This window comes from Panthera leo, chromosome C2 (genome assembly GCF_018350215.1).
Source record: "Panthera leo isolate Ple1 chromosome C2, P.leo_Ple1_pat1.1, whole genome shotgun sequence".
Lineage (NCBI taxonomy): Eukaryota > Metazoa > Chordata > Mammalia > Carnivora > Felidae > Panthera > Panthera leo.
This window is the reverse complement of record NC_056687.1, coordinates 124555160-124569956: the sequence shown is the minus strand read 5'-3', so window position 1 is coordinate 124569956 and position 14797 is coordinate 124555160.

The window sequence follows — 14797 nt, the reverse complement described above, 5'->3', positions numbered from 1 at the left end:
CCCTCCCCTGCTCTCTCTCTCTCTCTCTGTCTCTCAAAAATAAACAAACTTAAAAAAAAGAAAAAAGCAATACCCAAGTGTGTGTTGTCTATAAGAAATTCACTTTAAATATAAAGTCACAGATAAGTCAAAAATAAAGGAGTGGAGAAAGCTGTGCCATCTTAACACTGATCAAAAGAAAGCAAATTTCAAGCAAAGCAGACTTCAGAACAAGGAAGTTTATCAGGAGTAAAGAGAGGACAAAACATAATGTTAAAGGTGTCACTTCCCTAGGAAGGCATAATAATATTTAATGTGTATGTACCTAACAGTAGATCATCAAAGTATATGAAACAAAAATGTATACAACTGTATAGAAAAAAATAGACGAACTCACCATCATAACCAATGACTTCAACACCATTTTTTAGTAATAACTAACTCCAGCAGGCAAATCCAGCAAGGATATAGTTAAACTGAACAACAACGTCAATCAACTTAATCTGACATTTATACAATACTTCATCCAACAACAGCAGAATACAGGGTCTCCTCAAGTTCACATGGAATATTCACCAAGATGGACCCCTTTCCAGGTCATAAAACATACCTTAACAAATTTAAGAGAATAGAATTCATACAGAGTCTATTCTTAGACCACAGTGGAATTAAACTAGAAATCAATACCAGCTGATGAAAGAAATCAAAAGGATTTAAGTAAATTGAGAGCTGCTCCATGTCTGTGGATAGAAAAAAATCAATATTCTTAAGATCTCAATTACTCCCAATGTGATGTGTAGATTAAGCACAATTCCAATGAAAATCCTAGCAAGCTATTTTGTGGATATCAGCCAGTTTATTCTAGAGTTTACATAAAAAGGTAAGGAGGGGTACCTGGGTGGCTCAGTTGGTTAAGTGTCCTACTCTTGATTTCAGCTCAGGTCATGATCTCAGTTTGTGGCTTCAAGCCTCACAAGGGGCTCCATACTGACAGTACAGAACCTGCTTAGGATTCTCTAACCCCCTCTCTCTCTCTGCCCCTCCCCGACTCACATGTGTGCTCTCTCTCCCTCTCTCTCTCAAAAAATAAATAAACATTAAAAAAGGTAAAGAGACCCAGAATAGCCAACACATAATACTGAAGAGTAACAAAGTTGGAGAACTGATGTTACTGAACTTCAAGACTTACTATAAAGCTGCAATAAGCAAGACAGCATGGTATTAGTGAGAGAATAGATACATAGATCAATGGAACACAATAGAGTCCAGAAACAGATCTATATAAATGTGGTCAACTGATCTTTGACAAAGGGGCAAAGGAAAGTCAATGGAGAAAGGATAATCTTTTCAAAAAAATGGTGCTGGAATAATTGGATCTGGACACAGATCTTACATTTTTCACAAAATTAACTCAAAAAGAATCATAGACAAATGTAAAATATAAAACTATAAAACTTCTGGAAGAAAACATAGGAAAAAATCTAGGTGATCTTGGATTTGAATTTTTAGACATGACACCAAAGGCATGAAAGAAAATATTTACAAGTTAGTCTTCATTAAAATTAACAACTTCTCATCAACTATACTCAAATTTAAAAAAATCTTTTAATGTGTATTTATTTATTTTGAGGGAGAGAGAGAGAGAGAGCACACAAGTGGGGGAGGGAGAGAAAGAGAGAGAGAGAGAAAGAGAAAGAGAGAATCCAAGCAGGCTCTGGGCTGTCAGCGCCGAGCCCAATGTGGGGCTCAAACCCACAAAATCGTGAGATCATGACCTGAGCCAAAATCAAGAGTCAGATGCTCAACCGACTGAGCCACCCAGACACCTCTAAATTTTTTTTAAATAAAAAAATTTAAACATGTGCTCTGCAAAAGACTGTTAAGAGAATTAAATAGAAATGCCGGAAACTGGGAAAAAATATTTGCAAAACATATCTGATAAAGGACTGTTATCCAAAACACACAAAGCTCAATAACAAGAAAACGATCAACCCAATTAAAAAATGGGCAAAACATGTGAACAGATACCTCACCAAATAAGATATACAGATGAAAAGTAAACAAATGAAAACAAAATACTCATCCACATTTGTCACTAGGGAATTACAAATTAAAGCAATAATGAGACATTTCTGCACACGTATTAGAATGGCTAAAACCCAAAAAACTAACAATAATTGTTCACAAAAGTTGGCGAAGAGTAACAGAGCAATAGACACTCTCATTTGTTGCTGGTGGGAATGCAAAATAGGATACGGCCACTTTGGAAGACAGTTTGGCGGTTTTTTTACAAAGCTAAATATAGTCTTACTATATGATCTAGCAATAATGCTCCTACATGTTTATCCAATTGATTGGAAAACTTAGGTGTGCACAAAAGCCTGCACGTAATGTTCATAGCAGCTTTATTCACAACCACCTCAAGTTGGAAACAACCAAGATGTCCTTCAATAGGTGAATGGATAAACAGACTATGATACATCTATACAGGGGTGTCTGTAAGACACAGCATTACAAATTGGGTCTACTAAAGGCAAGTAATGTGTGTTGCCATAGAGTGGTGGTTATTGAAGCTCTTGAATGGTTTGAAATCTCCCTTAGAACTTCATTTCCAAAATAAAATTCAAATCAGATGCCAAATTCCTGCCAGCACACTGAAAGATACTTTTTGTTCTTTTTGAAAGGGTTAGATGTCTCACTACTGGTTGGTCTCTATTATAAAATGTAGTCACATCTTTGCCAAGTTAAACCGCAGGACAAATTTAGGGCAACATGTCTTTATACCCCGACGTTTTGTCTGCTGTCCTGTGCAATTATTAATATCAACCCTTTTTACTTTCAAAATAAGGTGTACAGTTTGGACAATAATGGCCACCTCAGTTTTTTCCCCAAATGGATCACCCCAGCTTTCTACATCTTGATTTAATTAAATTTCCATCTTTTACGTATTTTATGATATCCATCAAAGATTTGATTGCTTTGCCCAAAAGTCCTGCCCTAAGGAAGGCACTTTGTGTTGCTCTGTTTAATGCAAAAGCTTCTAACCTTAAAGGTTACTGCTGTGTTTTGGCATCTGAAAGAAAGAAAAAACAAACAAAAATTATTCTTACTCCTACCGGTTATGTTCATTGCCACAAGATGATGGTTTGCTCAAGGGAAACCCTTCTGTGATCCAATTTGGATACCAGGAGCATTTTCTTTATTAAAACACTGAGGATTGTGTTGTGACTGTGTAAAACACGAATGAACTTACTTTAAGAGCAAAATCACAAACCAATGTATGTATTTCCCCAGGTAGCTTCCGGTTTTTCACGTTAGATGATAAAAGCGTATACATATTCACACCTCTCTGCTTCCAGATATTATGGTTTCTTTTGCCATAAATGACAGCATGTCTCTAGTGTGACTGGCTCTGAGGAAAGCAGCTAGGAGCATTAAAATCTAATAGACTTGTGGGATGCCTAAGTGGCTCAGTTGCTTAAGCATCTGACTCTAGATCTCAGCGTTGTGAGTTCAAGCCCTGGGTTGGGCTACATGCTGGGAGTGAAGCCTACTTTAAAAAAAGTCTAACAGACTTAGGTTGGGTCCTTGGACCTACCAGCTGCTAGCTGTGTGAGTGTGGGGAAGTTATTTCAACTTCCTCAGGTTCAGTTTCCTAGACTTTAAGATGGGAAGTAGAGTACTCAACTTTCAGGGATGTTGTGGAGAGAGACAATGCCTCCTAAGTTTTCTTGATAGTATAAAGCCATTACTGTTGCTGTTGTTGAGCTGCCATCCTCTCTCCTCAGTGTGGGGCCATCGCTGGGAGGTGGCTTCCCAGCCAAGGATCACAGTGGCCACCGCCATTCCTGGCAGCCAGATGGAGCCATTTGATTAGTTTTTCTCAGCCAGGGTGGAGGTGATGAGCGCTACTTCTGAGCCCAAATGGTGAAGTATCAGATGTGGACTCCCCCACACTCCGTCCCCCATCTGCCAGCTTGAAGTTACCGTGATGACTTTAATGACCAGACATGTTTTTAATTTGGTGAAATTTAACTTATCAGTTTTAATTCTATATTTATTGTTTTCTTTGCCTTGTTTAAAAAATCTTTTCCTAAGGAATCTGCCCACTCCCAGGTCATGAAGACAGTCCCTTATTTTCTCCTGGGAATTATAAAAAAGTTCTAATGAAAGGAATTATTAAAATTTTACATGTAGGCCTATGATCCATCTCAAATTTATTTTTAACTGGAGCTTTTATTGAGATAACTGTAGATTCATGCACTTGCAAAAATAGTATGAAATCCTTTGTACATGTTGCCCAGTTTCCCCAATGGTAACATTTTGCAAACCTGTAGTATAATATCACAACCAGGATATCGACATTGTTACAATCCACCCCTCTTAGTCAGATTTCCCTAGTTTTGGTTCCACTCCTGTGTGTGTGTGTGTGTGTGTGTGTGTGTGTGTGTGTGTGTGTGTCTATAAAATTTTATCACCTGTGTAGGTTCATGTATCCACCACCACAGTCAGGATCCTGAACACAAGGATGCTTTGTGTTGCCCTTTATAGCCACACCCATCTCCCTCCTCCATCTCTCTCCCCCCAGTCCCTAACTTCTGGCAACCGCTGTTCTGTCCTTCATTTCTAAAATTTTGCCACATGCTAGAAAATGATGTATAGATCATACCACATAGCATGCAGCCTTTTGGGATTGGCTTTTCTCCACTCAGCATAATCCCCTGGAGAATCTATTGCATGTATCAATACTTTGTTCTCTTGTTGTTGCTACATGCCTCATGAATGGGTGTGCCCATGAATGGGTTTGCTTCAAGTTACTTTTTGGGTGGGATGTGAAGTAAGGGTCAAGTTTGTTTCCTTTCCTCCCATACGGATGCAAGTACCATTTAGTGAAAAGACTTTGCTTTACTCCATTGGGTTGTTTTGCATGTTTGTCAAATATCAGTTGGTTGTAAGTGTGAGTTTCCTTTTGGACTCTCCAGTTGATCCCACTGATTTATTTATCTGTCCTTATGCTGGTACTTCACTGTCTTGATTACTGTTGTATAGTGTTATGGACTGAACGTTTGTGTCCCCTAAAAATTCATATGTTGTAACCCTAATCCTAATGGGATGGTGTCTGGAGGTGAGACCTTTGGGAGGTAATTAGGTCATGAGGGCAAAGCCCTCATGAATGGAATTAGCGCTGTCCTAAGAACAGGACAGAGAGCTAGCTACCTCTCTTTCTGCCATGTGTCTTCCTAAAATTTGTCTGGAACCACAAAAAACCAGAATAGCCAAAATAATCTTGAAAAAGAACAAAGCTGAAGGCATCATGCTTCCTGATTTCATATTATATTACAAAGCTATAGTAATGAAAACAGTATGGTCCTGGCATAAACACAGACACAGATCAATAGAACAAAATAGAGAGCCCAGAAATAAACTCATGTATATATGGTCAAATCATTCATGACAAAAGACCTAGGAATATACAATGGGGAGAGGATAGTCTCTTCAATAAATGGTACTGGGAAAACTGGGCAGTCACACGTGAAAGGATGAAACTTGACCACTATCTTACATCATACACAAAATTAGCTCAAAATGGATTAAAGACTTGAAAGTAAGACCCGAAACCATAAAACTCCTAGAAAACAAAACAAAACAAAACAAAACAAAACAAAACAAAACAAAACACATAGACAAGGGCATCTGGGTGGCTCAGTCGGTTGAGCATCTGACTCTTGGTTTCAGCTTAGGTCATGATCTCAAGGTTCGTGAGTTTGAGCCCTGCATCAGGCTCCATGCTGGCAGTGTGGAGCCTGCTTGGTATTCTCCTTCTCTCCCTCTCACTCTGTCCCTCCCCTGCTCACGCTCTCTGTCTCTCTAAAATAAATGAATAAACCTAAGAAAAAACATAGACAGTAAGCAACTTGACATAGGTTTTGGAATTATTTTTTTTAATTTGACACCAAAGCAAAAACAACAAAAGCAAAAATAAGTAAGTGGAATGACATAATAAAATGGTTCTGTACAGCAAAGAAAACCATCTGAAGGAGAGAAATGAAAAAGCAACCTACTGAATGGGAGAAAATATTTGTAAATCATGGATCTGATAAGGGGCTAAAACCCAAAATATATAAAGAACTCATACAACTCAACAGCAAAAACAATCTGATTTTAAAAAATGGGCAGAGGATCTAAGTTGATATTTTCCACTGACAGCTCGGAGCCTGGAGCGTACTTCAGATTTTGTGTGTGTGTCTCTCTCTCTGTCTTCCCTTCCCCTGTTTGTCTCTGTGTCTGTATCTCAAAAATAAATAAATATTAATTTAAAAAGTTTAATTGGTATTTTCCGAAGAAGATATACAGATAGTCAATATGTACATGAAAAGATGCTCAACATCATTAATCATCAGGAAAATGCAAATCAAAATCACAATGAAGGGGTGCCTGGGTGGCTCAGTCAGTTAAGCATCCAATTCTTGATTTCAGTTCAGGTAATGATCTCATGATTGTGAGATCGAGCCCTGAATCGGGCATGAAGGCTGCTCAAGATTCTCTCTCTCCTTTTCCTTCTACCCCTCCCCTGCTCATGCTTTCTCTTTCTTCCTCAATAAGTAAATAAATAAATAAATAAATAAATAAATACATACATACATAAAATCACAATGAGATATTACCTCATACCTGTTAGAATGGCTACTATGAAAAAGACAAGAAATAACAAGTGCTGGTGATGAGGTGGACAAAAGGGGACCCTTGTGCATTGTTGATGGGAATGAAATTGGTACAGCCACCATGAAGATATTATGGGGTTTTCCTTAAAAAAATTAAAAATAGAATTACCATATGAACCAGCAATTCCATTTCTGGGTATTTATCTAAAGAAAACAAAACCACTACCTTAGAAAAAATATCTGCACCCCCATGTTCATTGCAGCATTATTTACAGTAGCCAAGATATGGAGACCAAGCTAAGTGTCCACTGATGGATGAATGGATAAAGAAGATGTAGTATACATATAATGGGATACTATTCAACTATAAAAAAGAATGGGATGAAGTGTTTCCATTTGTGACAACACTGATGGACCTCAAGGGCATTTTGCTAAATGAAACAAGTCAGACGAAGACAAATACTGTGTGACCCCTCTTATATGTGGAATTGAAAAAAAACAACCAAACAAACAAAAAAACAAGCTCATAGATATAAAGAACAGACTGGTGGTTGCAGAGACCAGGAATGAGGGATTGGAGAAAAAGTTGAAGAGGGTCAAAGGGTAAAAAGAAAAAGAATAAAAAGAGGTCAGAGAGGTAGCCATGCGAGGACACAAAGAAAAGTCAGCAGTCTACCACTAGGAAGAGAGCCTTCACCTGAGCCTGTCCATGCTGGCATCGTGATCTCTGACTTCCAGCTCCCAGAACTCTGAGAAAAGAAATTTCTGTTGTTGATAAGCCTCCCAGTTTATAGTGTTTTACTATAGCATCCTGAACTGCTTACATAGTAAGTCTTAACATCAGGTCGACTGAGTCTTCCTCTAACTTTGTTTTTTTGTTTGCAAAGTGCTTTGGCTTGGGGTTCCTGGGTGGCTCAGTCGGTTAAGTGTCCGACTTCCGCTCAGGTCATGATCTCATGGTTTGTGAGTTCGAGCCCCGTGTCGGGCTCTGTGCTGACAGCTCAAAGCCCTGGAGCCTGCTTCGCATTCTGTGTCTCCTCCTCTCTCTGCCCCTCCCCTGCTCCTGCTCTCTATCTGTCTCTCAATAATAAATAAATGTTTTTTAAAAAAAAAATTTTTAAAGAAAATTGCTTTGGCTATTTTCATGTAAATCTTAGAATGTCACTTAGTATTTTTTAAACAATCCTGTTGGAAATTTGATTAGGATTGCATTAAATCTTAAGATTAACTGGAGGAGAATAGACATCTTAATAATATTGACTCTTCCAATTGTGAATATGGCAACTTTCCATTTATTTACTTTTTCATTTCAGCAATATTTATAGTTGTTGGAAGTCATTTGTATTTCATGTGTTTTTTAAAGTTTATTTATTTATTTTTGAGAGAGAGACAGAGAGAGCGAATGAGGGAGGAGCAGAGAGAGAGGGAGAGACAGAATCCCAACCAGGTTCTGCACTGCCAGCCCAGAGCCCGACACGGGGCTCAGATTCACCTGCCTCATGATCATGACCTGAGCTGAAACCAAGAGTCAGACACTTGACCAACTAAGACACCTAGATACCCCTGTATTTCATGTTTGTAAATGCTATTGCAAAATTGTTTTTATGTTTTTACTTCATTTCCAATTATGTGCTGACAGTTCATAGAAATACACTGGGTTTTCTATCTATCTATATATTTTTAAAATTTATTTATTTATTTTAATGTTTTTATTTATTTTTGAGAGAGAGACACAGAGAGAGAGAGAGAGAGAGCACAAGCTGGGGAAGGGCAGAGAGAGAGGGAGTCACAGAATCTGGAGCAGACTCCAGGCTCTCAACTGTCAGCACGGAGCCCGGTGTGGGGCTTGAACTCACAAGCTGTGAGATCATGACCTGAGCCGAAGTTAGAGGCTTAACCAACTGAGCCACTCAGGCACCCCTACTTATTTATTTTTGACAGAGAAAAGGCACAAGTAGGGGAAAGGCAGAGAGAGAGGGAAAGAGACAGAATCCCAAGCAGGCTTCCACCCTGTCAGTGTGGAGTCCAGTGTGGGGCTCGAACTCACCAACCAGGAGATCATGACCTGAACTAAAAGTCGGACGCTTAACCAACTGAGCCACCCAGGTGCCCCTGGGTTTTGTATGTCGACCTTGTATTCTGAGACCTTGATAAACTCACCTATTAGTTCAATTATTTTTTGTGGATTGTGAGACTGACTTTGAAAACAAGCCTTTGAGCCACAAAATGGAAACAACCCGTCTCTGAGGCCACCAACCTGCATCAGACTCTTAGAATTTTTCATGTTGTAGCAGTCACTGGGTAGTCCCATCCAACTGCTATCTATATTGTGAGTCCCCATAGGGCAGGCTGTCCCAGCTACTTCCTAGTGACTCTTACCATAGACCCTCAGGTTTTGCTCATGAGCAGGACTAATGAGCCCTGTGCTACCTACCACTCAGGCTTATCCAGAGGTTAGAGGAGACAGCAAGGAGACATCTGCACCACGAACAGCCATCTGATCCCAGGTTCCTGTCAGTGGCGTTCCTCCAACTGTCTTTCATGTTGCTGCACACTTTGCAAGCAGAGGCACTCACTGCCCTTATTCTCAGCTTTCTTTTCAGGAACATTTACACAGTGAACAGCCTTGAAAGATAGAGAGAGCATCTCCTTCTAAAACAAAGGGCAGGTTTGCTTATAGCCTTGGAAGGTAGAGGTCACGTCTCCATCTATAGCAAGCATATTTACTCTCCAGTTAAAAGCTTGTTCCCTGAAGCTCAGGGTTCTTCTATAACACAACCCACTTCACATGCAGGTGTACCTGGCCCTCTTTGTATTGTCCTCTGAGAATAGAGGTTCCGGAATCCTGTGCAAAAATGCTAATATCCTGATGACTACTATAACTGCGAGGAGAAACCTAGCCTTTACCTCTGACCCAGGAGTTTCATGTTTTCTGTCAATATCCATATGGCAATGGAAAGATAACTTGTTATCTTCCAAGTAGGTTAAAATCTCAGACCTTCATACTTCCTGACACCTCCAAAGAGGTAATGAGTTTTGCCCCTTGATTGTTTAGGCTGTCCTGGGAGACTAGAGAGCAGGACCTATTTCCTGTCTAACTTCTCATTAGAACAGAACTCCTTGCCCATCTTTTTGGGCAGACAAAAGAAGCTTGTGAGGCAGATCTGGATCTCAGTCAGCCACACAGATCTCAATACTAAAGACTCTGCTCCTTCAGTGTGTCCCCTGAAGCTTCGTAAATGACTGTCCCAGTGAGGGCATACTGCTCAATGCCCTTCTGGGTTCTCTAAACTTTGCTAAGATTTATCTTAAAGATGTGTGCATATTTTCAAAGACTACATACAATATCCATATTTGTTTTAATGTGCAAATAATGTTTTTGGGTTCCTGGGTGGCTCAGTTGGTTAAGCGTCTGACTTTGGCTTAAGGTTGTGATCTCACAGTTCCTGAGTTTGAGCCCCACACTGGAATGTCTACCATCAGCACAGAGCCTGCTTTGGCTCCTCTGTCCCCTCTCTCTCTCTGCCCCTCCCCCACTTACATTCTCTCTCTCTCTCTCTCTTTCTCTGTCTCTCTCTCAAAAACAAACAAAATGTTAAAAAAAAAAACAGTGTTTTAAAATTCTCACCATCAGGGCCCCTGGGTGGTACAGTCAGTTAAGCATCCAACCTTGGCACAGGGCATGATCTCCCAGTTCATGAGTTCGAACCCCACGTTGGGCTCTGTGCTGACAGCTCAGAGCCTGGAGCCTGCTTCGGATTCTGGGTCTCCCTTGCACTCTGTCTATCACTCTCTCAAAAAATAAATAAACATTAAAAAAATAAAGTAAAATAAAATTCTAACCATCAAGGATTCAAATGTTTTTGAATTTGTTTGTCAGCAAGGGTAATGGTAATTGGACTTCAGAAAATGGGGCTAAATGGAAATGAGCAAATCCTGCCTTCCAGGTTCAAAATCCAGGCAATTTGTGTTTCTCTGACTTGGTGTCACAATGTTTCAAACACGAAGACACATGAAAACGTGTGGCTACAAAGGATGATCATTTTTCCACTGTTTGGCAAGCTGGGGTTGAGTGATTCATGAGGCAAGATGCTCAGGATGCTGGTCTCAGGCTCCTAGGTGCAGAATGTCTCCTGTTGAGAGGCGAGGCCATAGCATTGGTGTCGTGGGGCATGGCTCTCACCCAAGCTCAAGTTCAGCTTCTTCTCAGCTCCAGGACATGTTCATAAAAGATTTTTCTCTCTGAAGAAAGGTATCTGATGCTTAAAAAAATTATTTTTTACCTGGTTTTCAGCAGTTTAACTCTGATGTGTCTACATGTACTTTTCTTTGTGCTTGCCCTTTTGGGATTCACCAATCCCCCTGAATCTATGAATTTAATGTCTTTCACTGGCTGGAAACTTTTTGCCATTATCTCTCTGACTGTTGCATCTGTCTCATTCTCTCTCTCCTCTCCTTCCGGGACTCCAGTGATATGAATGTTAGACATCTGACTGTGTCCTGCTTATCTTTTATGCTAATATCTCTTTTTCTCTGGGTCTTTTTTCCTCAACTTTTGTTTCACTGTAGTTTTAAATTTGTCTTCAAGTTCAGCAATCCTGTGCTCAGCTGTGTTCAATCTGCTATTAAACTGATCCGATGAGTTCTTGACTTCAGTTAGTATAAGTTCTAGAGTGTGCATTTTATTTCCATTTTTATTTTTTGTAGAGTCCACTCATCTGGTGACATTTTCTTTCCTTTTATCTAGTTTACATACCTCTTCTTCTATTTTATTCAACATAGTAATCTAAGTGAGGATATTTTGAATTTTCCAAGTATAACACATATGCAGTGAAATGCATAAAGTGTTCTAATCATGAATGCATAATTTGATGAACTTTCACATTTGTATATATCCATGTGACCATCACCCACATCAAGATACACAATATTTCTGGAACTTCTTTGTATTTGAGGTATTACTCCCCTCCCCCAAGAGATAACCACTATTCTGACTTCTATCACCATCATAGTTTTATTAGTACTGGACTTCATGTATGTTGTCTTTTCCATCTGGCTCCTTTCACTTAATATAATGTCTGTGAGACTCATTCGTGTTGTTTCTATATCAGTACTTTGTTCTTATTTACTGCAGTATAGTATTCCATTGTATGAATGGACTGTGATTTATTTACTTATTCATTCTCCAGCTAGTAAACATTTGGGTTGTCTCCAGCTGTAGGCTATTATGACTAAAGCTGCTATAAATATTCTAACATATGTTCTTTGGTGAACATATTTGCTAATTTCTCTTAAGTCTATTCTTACAAGTAGAAATGTTGCATCAGGAGGTGGATGTATGTTTGGGGCGCCTGGGTGGCTCATTCAGTCGAGGGTCCAACTCTTGATTTCAGCTCAGGTCATGATCCAAGGGTGGAAGGACATCAGACTCCACAATGAGCATGGGGCCTGCTTGAGATTCTCTCTCTCTCTCCCTCTGCCCCTCTCCCCTGCTTGCATGCTCACTCTCTTTCTAAAAAAGAAAAAGAAAAAAAGATGGTAGGTGTATGTTTAGCTTTAGTAGAGTCTATTAAATATCTTTTCAAAGCTGATTTCCATCCTTATTACCTGCTCTGTGATAATGAAGCTGGACTCTGAAACCTTTCTCTTCTGCCATCTGGCACAATGTTCAGCTTTGTCAGGAGATGGTACTGGAGGCCACTGCAGGAGAAAGTGCTTTTCTTCCAGGTTCCGATGTGTTCTCTTGGCAAGTCCCTGAATCACATGGTTCCTGCACACATGGCAGCCAGAAACACACAGCACATCTCCACTGGCAGCTTCTCCCACTACCACAGAGGTTAGCTTTCGAATGCATCATTCCTGTGGGAAATTTTCTAGCAGATTCCACAGTGCAGCACCTTTCCATGGATGGCTTCCCTCAGTACCCAAGAGCAATGCTTTCCAGTGCATTCCATCTGCACGGAATCGCAGCAAACTTGTCATCCTGTGAGTCATGGCTACACTGTCTCCAATAAGGTGTGGACCTCAGCCTGTCAGTAGAAGGTGAGGAGGGACCTCATACAAGTTTGTCTTTCCTTTTTGGTGTGTTGCATCAGCACTAGAGGCTATTCCCTATACCTGCTGTAACTATATTCCTTAGAATCTCTTTTCCTCTTAGTATGTAGCCCATTTTTGTACTTAATAATTCTTTACATCAAAATTTCCTTGTCCAAATTACTGTGTGGTTTCTGAGTGAACTCTGGCTGATACATGGATATTCCATTTGACACTTCCATCTCCAATGTATGAGAGTTCCAGTGCTTCTACAGTTATTTTAAAGTCTATTAATTGCCATCTGAATCATCTATGTGTCTGTTTCTAGTGTCTGTTTTTTCTCTTGCTTATTGATTCTAGTCTCCTGCCTCTTCACTTGATTCATTATTTTTTACTATATGCAGACATTGTGTGTAAGAGGCATAGAGACTCCAGATGATATAACTTGCCACAGAATGTTCCTTCTTTCCTCCATTAAGCAGATGGCCATGAGGGATGATTGTCTCAGTCCAGTGAAGGATTAAGCTAAATTGAGGCTGGATTTCAACTTTTGCAAAACAGTCTCTCTCTGTTTACCCGCATTCCTCCCATGTGGATTTTGACTGAGAGCCTTGCAGGTCCCCTGTACCCTCAGGCATGAAGGACTGTGGAGATTCAGTTCTGCCCTTCAGAAGTTCTCAAACTGACCATCCAGACTCCATCCCCCTGCAGATTCAAAATCTGGCAAACGTCATGAGATAGGAGCTGGCCTTGTGTTTGAGGCAGGCCCTTTCTTCTTGGGAAGCCTTTGTTTTCTAAGTGCTGTGAGACTGTGGAAGATTTCACTCTGCTTTTTAGATGCACATTCAGACCCAGAACTTGGCAAATGCTCTGTGGAGAAAATTGGTTGTGTTTCTAAGGCCTCCATGTCCCTTTTTCATTCTAGTCCCATGTAGCCACTACAGCTTTACAGGTTTCTCTTTCCTCCATTATAGGTCTTTCTTTTAGGCAAATCTTGATCATTAGGCAGTGCCCCAAACTGGCAAATGTCCAGGGAGAGGAGTGAGGGGACAGCTGGAGAGCCTCATCTCATCTTGTTACAGTAGGAGCACTGGCTCCCACAACCTACTACATCCTGCCCAGAAGAGGAAATCTCCTAGGCTTTTGAGTCTCAAAACTCTTTTATTTTCAAATTTTTACCTGCTTTAAAATCTTAGAGTTGACTTTTCTTTCTTGCCAAATATCTGCTGTAATGTCACTACTTGAGGCTTGAGTGTCAATATATCTGGGTTCAATGCTTCTCAAACTGTAGGTCACAACCCATTAATGGGGCATGAAATCAGTTTAATAGACCCTGATAGCATTTTTTAATGAAACAGTTTAGAATGGAATAGAATAGATTGGAGTGTGTCGCATATAGTAAAGATCAGTATTGTTTCCTTAAATTTTTGTTTCACTTGTATGTGTACATGTTTGGTTTTCCATGTAAAACCTATATGTTTCTATGGGTTGTGGCCAAAAATATTTAAAAGCCACTGGACGTTAGTTTAAACAGAGGAAGGGCCAACAGAGAGAAAAACAAATGATCAGAAACAAACATATGAATTGAGTATGGACAAGTTTTTGGAGAAGTTTGGCCATGACTCGGTCATGGATTGACTGAAAGCTGCTCCTCTGGCCCCAGGGAGCCAGGAGTCCATGTGAGGGATAAAGCACAAGCATCAGGAACCATAAGCATCAGAGAAGAAAATCCTACCTTCTAGGATTGAGGCCTAGCTTCTAATGGGACTGGGGCAGGAGGGGGTGTACCAAGGGGGCAGCAGGGAAAGCTGAAGATGAGACACAACCGAATTTGGATTGGTACAAGCCATGAAAACCCTGAGAGAGGAGCATGTAGTTCTTGGTGCCATATCATGGGTGGCCCAGTGAATACAAGCCTGTACTTGGCCCAGAGGAAAGGTCAGCTGAGGGGATGAATGGGTGGGGGTGGGGTGGGGGTGGCGTGAGGCTCTTCTCCTAACCCATGGTTGGTGCTTCAGGGTCAACAAAAGATCTAACTGTAGCCACAGGCCTGAGGAGACTGGTATCTTCTCCACCTTTTCCCTGCTTTCCCAACACCAGACACACACACAGTGGACTGCCTG